The following is a 6,855-nucleotide window of genomic DNA, read 5'->3' on the forward strand; positions in this document are numbered from 1 at the left end:
AAGCAGAAATTTATTGCTCACTGTTCTGGAGGCTGGGAAACCCAAGATCAAGGTGCCGGCAGACTCGGTGTCTCATAAGGGCCCACTTCCTGGTTTTCTTATTGACATTTTATAGGTGAAGAAACTCAAGCACAGATCAATTTAAAAATTCCTCTAAGAGCACAGATAATCAGAGTGGAGATAGGATCCTTACTCAGGCTACCTGGCTTTAAGTCCATGCCTTTGATCATTATGCTATGTTAGATTTATAACACAGTATTAACTTTAACATATAATCAAAACACATCTTCACATTTGACTGCTTGCTGTATCTTTCTGCCTCAAAGCCTCAAAGTCACTCATTTGTCAAGAAACTTCCTTGAGATATTCGACAGTGGGCTGGAGAATTGGATGCCACCCATATTCTTAAGTCTGTGGTAAAAGCCAGGACTCAGCTATGGTCAGACCCCTGAAGCTGGCAGGGAATGGATGGGCAGGGCCTCCTGCTCGACCGGCCAGTGGGTATGACCTGCTCCTCAAGGGCCAGTTGGGGGATCTGTGGCTCAAGGCTTTGTATGGAACATCACCTCCTTTTCCCCCAACGGCAGGCCGTCGTACTCCTTCCTGCTGCTTTGAGAGACGCCAGGGCTACAGCAAGAACTTGTGGTGCATGCAGAAGAGCCAGAAAGCAGCCCGAACAGCACAGTTCACACATCCTTCTGCAATGGCGAGGGGCTGGGAGGCATCCACTCTGGTTGGGAAGAATTTTAGGCGACTTTTTGCATCTTAAAGAGCTGGTTGCTACTGTCATCAACGTCATCTCACTGTGACCTCGTTTTATATTTTTCCTTCATCCCTTTTTACCCCGTCATTAGTATGGGATTAAGAGACAGAGCAATTGGGAAGTCAGAAAAACAAAACAGCAAGTTCCACTTGATGGCAATTTGCTGTTATAAAGGCATTTCCCACGTGCTATCTGGAGGTAGCCAGATCTCCTTGGGCCCGTGGTCAGAAGGGGCATGGAGGCCTGCAAAGGTCTGCAGGCTGCTGTAGATCATTAGGAGGTAGGAGCAGGTCTCCCCATCCAGGCTCCAACACCTTCACCCAGAACACACTGCCACAAAGCCTCTGAACGGACAGCAGCTTTCTCCTTAATTAGATCGTTTTCCTGGCTAGGGGTTGGCAGGGTCAGCATAGCGGCTAGCCTGGGTTAATTTAAGTGAGTATCCTGATCCAGTGATCTATAACTTTCAGAAGGGTGAAAACCAGTGTTCCCCAGAACCAAGCATTTCCATATTCAAGCACCTAGACAGTCTCGCTTACACTATGGGGGACTCCAGACACCCTGAAACCCTTTCTTGGGCTCCCTACATAAGGATCTGGACTTCTCAATTCTTTCACTTTATTTGTTAATCACTCTAATGAAAATAGACCAACACAATTTTGTATCATTAAAGAGTAAAATAAATTATAGTAAATCCATAGAAAACTACGCAACAGTTATAAAGAGATGGATATTGCATAACAAAATAAAAATCTAAATGACAGTTAAGTTTGAAAAATAAAGTAAAAATTAATTCATGTAATTAACAAATGTGTGTGGGGCGTGCGTGTGTGTGTGTGTGTTTGTGTGTGCGTGTGTGTAAAGACAGCAAGAGAGAGAAATAATATGAGTCGGCTACCCATCGGGGATAGAGCAATGAACAAAACAGAATCTCCTCCCTGGGAGTCAGTGCTGCTGGAGCCATGCCAGGAAACAGGGCCGAGGATGGGACTGGTGGTCCACGCAGCACCACTGGGTTTTATTCTAAGAAGACAGGGAGCTGTTGGAGGGCTTGGAGCAGGGGCATGCATCCCTGCTTTGATTTTTAAAAGCTCAGTCTGTCTATTCCAAAAATCATTGCTTCTGGGTGGTTTGAAGCAAGGAGAGCAGTCCAGTGGGGATTGCAGTGGTTTGGGGGAAGTGGAGTTGTGTTTGAACCATTGTAGTAGGGGTGGGGTGGTGAGAAGCCAGCAGGCTCTGGGTGGACTTTGAGGGTAGAACCCCCAGGATTTGCTGGTGGTTCAGATGGCGGCAACAAAAGAGAGGAACCAAAGAAGATTACCAGTATTTGGCCGGTAAATGGTGATGACTTTGCTAAGCGGAACTAGGAGAGGAGCAGGCTTGGCAGAGGCAAAGTCAAGGGCTCTGCTTTGAACCAGTTTGCACGGCTGATTCAGATTGAGGTGTCAGGTGGGCGGTTGGTGGTCCAGCTTCAGGCTGGAGGAATATATTTGAGAGTCATATTCTTTTTAAAAAAATAATTTCAGCTTTTATTTTAGATTCAGGGAATACGTGTGAAGGTTTGTTAAAAGGGTTTATTGCATGATGCTGAGGTTTGGGGTACAAATGATCCCACCACTCAGGTGGTGAGCATAGTTCCCAAGAGGTGGTTTTCAACCCTTCCTCACCTCCGCTCTCTAGGAGTCCCCGGTACCCAATGCTTAGCTCCCTCTGACAACTGAGAAGACAGCCGTCTTCTTCTAAACATTATGTAGAGCTGTGGTGCTGGAGGAATCCATGAGGGGAGAGCCATGATTATTCGCTCCTTTAGAGGTCACTCGTATGAGGAGGACCCAGCGTGGCAGTTGGAGGACCATGGGGTGAGGCAGGAGAGCCTGAAGAGGCAGATGTAGAAGCTGGAACCCAACTCAGAGCTTTGGGGAAGAGGGAGTGATCCTTGCTAACAACTGCTGCAGACACCACTCACGGAGGCAGTAGATACCCACATGGGTGACAGAGACAGACGGACTCAGCAGCAGACATGGGGTGCACGGAGGGTTCTGGAGAAACACACACCTAAAGGACTATGGATTGGGATTGGGCGGGGAGGGGTAAAGGAAGCATACTCTTTGCCCTCCTGTATCAGGGGTCTGTGCATTACTCGGGGAATTAAAAAAGAACAATATGTTAAAGGGGGAATTATATGCAGTGCGGAGGTGGTCTCTCCCTACTTGGGCTCCTGCCTTTTACATCCTCCTACAGGACGTGCTCAGGGTGATCCACCTCTCCTTCTCCTTCCACCCTGTACAAAGGGCTTCCTTCCATCCACGCGCACCTGCCTCTCCCTCCTCCCCAACCTGGGGCCCGCTCCATGTTCCAATCCTCTTCCTCCAAACCCATGAACACAGGCAGGAGGAAGCCATTCCACAATTGGTTGCAGTTCTCTGTGCAGGTAGAAATAATATGCGATGCTGTGACATTTGCAACCAACTACCGTGTTGATTTAGTTTTGTCGTGATTGCTGTATTATCTGCGAGCTTTTCCCGGAGCTATTTCAGGCTCTGTTTTGTGCAGATGATTGAAGACATTCTGAAAATGTCTTTCTTTCTGAACGATCCGTTCAATCCATACTTTCCTAACCCTTTGAGGGAAAACAAATACAACACTCCACACACACACACGTGCACACACACACACTTTTTCAATCTCTATCAAGCTGAGAGTCTCCCGGTAAATGAGCCAATTTGTTTTCATTTAAATATGAAAATAGGATAAGGAGAAGTATACCTCATGAACATGCATGAGAGAGCACAGAGCCGTAAGCTGGGGAAAAATAAAGACAAATTTGTCACATCTCTCATGATGAATGATGTGTGTGCAATTAAACAGAGCCAGCCTGGCGGCTGTGAGCACCTTTGGTGTGTTATATTTTTATCTGCAGGGCCGTTACTCTCATGTTTCCTGTCACAGAATCTAAACATCACAGATCCGTGGAGGACGGGCGAGGATGCTGAGTGATGCCAAGCAGTTCTGAAAGTAGGTCAGTGGGTCACCATGCAGACCTGAACAGAAAGGACATGTACCCGGCCCCTGAGAGGCCAGGGCTCCCAGAGCCAGGGCAGTGGCTGGTGGAAACCCTGGGTGAGGAAGCTGGAGTCAAGGCAGTTGCATCCCAGGGAACAGGATTACCCTGGTACACACCTGAGGAAAGTCAGGCTTTAAAGTGGGGCTGCAGGAAGAGCAAAAGATGGGGCTGGAAGGGTCCCTCTGGAGTTACGCAGCTGCAGAAACCTGTGGCACCGAACAAGAGAAGAGTGTATGTGCGTTTGGGTGCCCACATTTGGAGGAAAGATATAGGGTCTATGCACATTGCATGGAGCTTACCAAAGGACAGCTGGGTGAAACACCGCTTAATGCAGCCTTTAAGAGTACGGAGGGAGCTTGGAGGCTTATTCAGCTCAACCTCTTGCTCAGAGCAGGAATCCCTGCCCCGAATCCCCAACCAAGAGCCTGAATGCCCAGCTCCACCAAGTTCAAGGTGTGGAGCGTGCCTCGGGGTGTGCAGGTGGGTCCCTTCCCGTCTATTGTGCTGGAGCTTTGAGGCGGGCCGGGGCCGGCAGGTTCTGTCCACCCCCAGAGTAGATTCGGCTCAGCTGCTGGATGGAGCTGTACCCCTTTCCATTCCCACGTTTCCTGCACGCGTCTTCCCAGCCTGGCATCGTGTCTGCATAGCCTTCCCACATCTAGGCTGTGGGAACCTGCCTATAGGCTCAAGGCCCACTTAGGTGGTACCAGCATCTATTCCTCTCCCCTCAGTGGCCACCTGTGGCCCTGCTCTGGCCCTTGGAAGTGCACGCAGGCACCCACCAGCTCTGAGGCTGCCAGGCACATGCCAGGCCCTCAGTCTTCTCACTGCCTGGTTCCACCAGCCATCTCTCCTGTAGCACGGTCTCTGGCGCTGTCCCTATCCCAGCCACTTCAGGTGCCTCCTTTTAATTCTCCAACTGTACCATGTGCAGCAGGAGGATGTTTTACATTTTATTTTAAATGAACAGAGAACATTCTAAGGAAGAATGGGGTTTGGACTGAAACAAGGTAAGCAGTTTGGTGATGTTTCCAGGACAGGTTGAGGAAGACCCACAGTGTCCCAGGAGTTAGACAGTGTGGCACTTGGAGCAAGGTTGTCTCCTGGGCTCAGTCCCCAGCAGAGAGGGGAGGAGGCTGGCGACACTTGGCTCCAGTGATGTTCAGGGTGGGGAGGCCCTGCCTCACCTGAGTCCGAGCTGTCGTCCTAACCCTACTTTGATGCTGCTGGGGTGACTTTTTGATCAGCAAAGGAGTCTCTAGACCTGGCGACTTTGGCTAAAGGGAAAAAGGGAGCTGCTGTCCACCAGAACTCTCCCTGCAAACCTGGGGAAGATGATCTGGGTCTCGAACCCAGGGCCTTGGGAGAAGAGTACACTCCCTGGAATGGTGAATTTTCCACCTGGGGCAGGAGGGGACCCAGGCCCACCTCCTGCATGCTCCTGACTCAGAGAGGAGAGCCCTGAGGGTCACAGCTGGCTTGGCTCTGAGCCCGCTCGACCCCACCCCCTGCACTGTAAGCCTCCTCTGGGCACACAGGGACACCCCCCAACTCTGCCTGCAGGGCCTGCGCTCTGGGCAGGTCTCTGGCCCACAGCAGTATCTTCTCATACCTTCCTTCTCTCCCTCCCTCCCTCCCTCCCTCCCTCCGTTCCTTCCCTCCTTCCTTTTTTTCTTTTCTTTCTTTTCTGGGACAAGATCTCTCCCTGTCACCCAGGCTAGAGTGCAGTGGTGCAGTCCTAGCTCACTGTGGCCTCAAGCTCCTGGGCTCAAGTGATCCTCCCTCATCAGCCTCCTGAGTAGCTGACTCCTCCTGTCTTGACTTCTGTGTTTCTTCGGCAGATGTCTTGCAGATTTCCTCGGTAATTATCCTGGTTCTTATTCTCATCCCCTTTCTAGACTGCAGGTTGCAAAACATAAGCTGCAATTTTCTCATGACTGTTTTACCTGCAGTTTCCGCCCCTGGCCCTGGGGATGGGAGGGCTTCATGGAGGCCTCAGATTCCCCTCTCCGCCACCCACCAGGCTTCCTGTACAAACGACATTAGTCAAGAAAGCAAACAAATGGCGTGCCTTTCTACTCCATGGTTACTCCTTCTGAAAAATAACTCGCTATTACCATATGTAGACAAAACGTCCTAGAACTTCCAATAGACAGTTGTAAGAATTTTCACCTCATATTTTAAGGTGTGATTTATTTTCTATCCCCACGTAGTTCTCTGTGCAAAGGACACTGAATAACTGTTGGGCACTAGCACGAAGCACACCAGGTTCTGCCAAGGTTCAGGGTCCCAGAGAGGTTTTCATCTGAGAAGCAGCCTGGACCACAGGACAAATGAGTCTGTGGAAGGCACATTTCTGTGTCACAGCACCCCACAAAGCTGACTCAAAGCAAGCAGGAAAATGACACTTTGAGCTGCAAGATGCAATCGCTCTGCCTTCCAGACACCCCCTGGTGCAGGAAATGGGGATCCTTCCTTGAGATAAGAAACAGCAACCAAAATAACACTGTTCTCACACCAACAATGGTAAGCAATAAGCTAGCTCCTTGCATTTGTGCATGAAGTGGTGGGGCGTGTGATAATGATGGCTCCTCAACAACTCCTCCTGGGACCACATCTGTCATGGGGTCTAGTGGAGAAAAACATCCTAGAGAAGAGCTCCTTCTGCAGCTTTGCAAATAGCCAAGGGCAATGCTGAACCAGTGATGGGAGATGAACAGAGGGAGGCGAATGGAGGGAGGTGAACGGAGGCCCTCAGCGTGCTCAGCCTGCACTGCACGTGTCCCTGGCCAGTGCAGAAGCTGGTCACGCTGTGAATGAAACCTGCCCCAGGCATGGGTGAAAGGCACTGCAATGACTAGCAGGCATCTGTTAGTGGCTCGCTGTCTGCAGCCTCCTGAGTGAGGCCCATATTTTCTCTTCTGCACTGCCCAACGATCCCTCTGCACGCATGTCTATCACTCCCGTGGGACTGAGAGCATCTCAAGAAGAGGCTCCATGCCTTATTCATCTTTTTTATCCTACCTGC

The sequence above is a fragment of the Macaca thibetana genome, chromosome 13 (assembly GCF_024542745.1).
Source record: "Macaca thibetana thibetana isolate TM-01 chromosome 13, ASM2454274v1, whole genome shotgun sequence".
NCBI lineage: Eukaryota > Metazoa > Chordata > Mammalia > Primates > Cercopithecidae > Macaca > Macaca thibetana.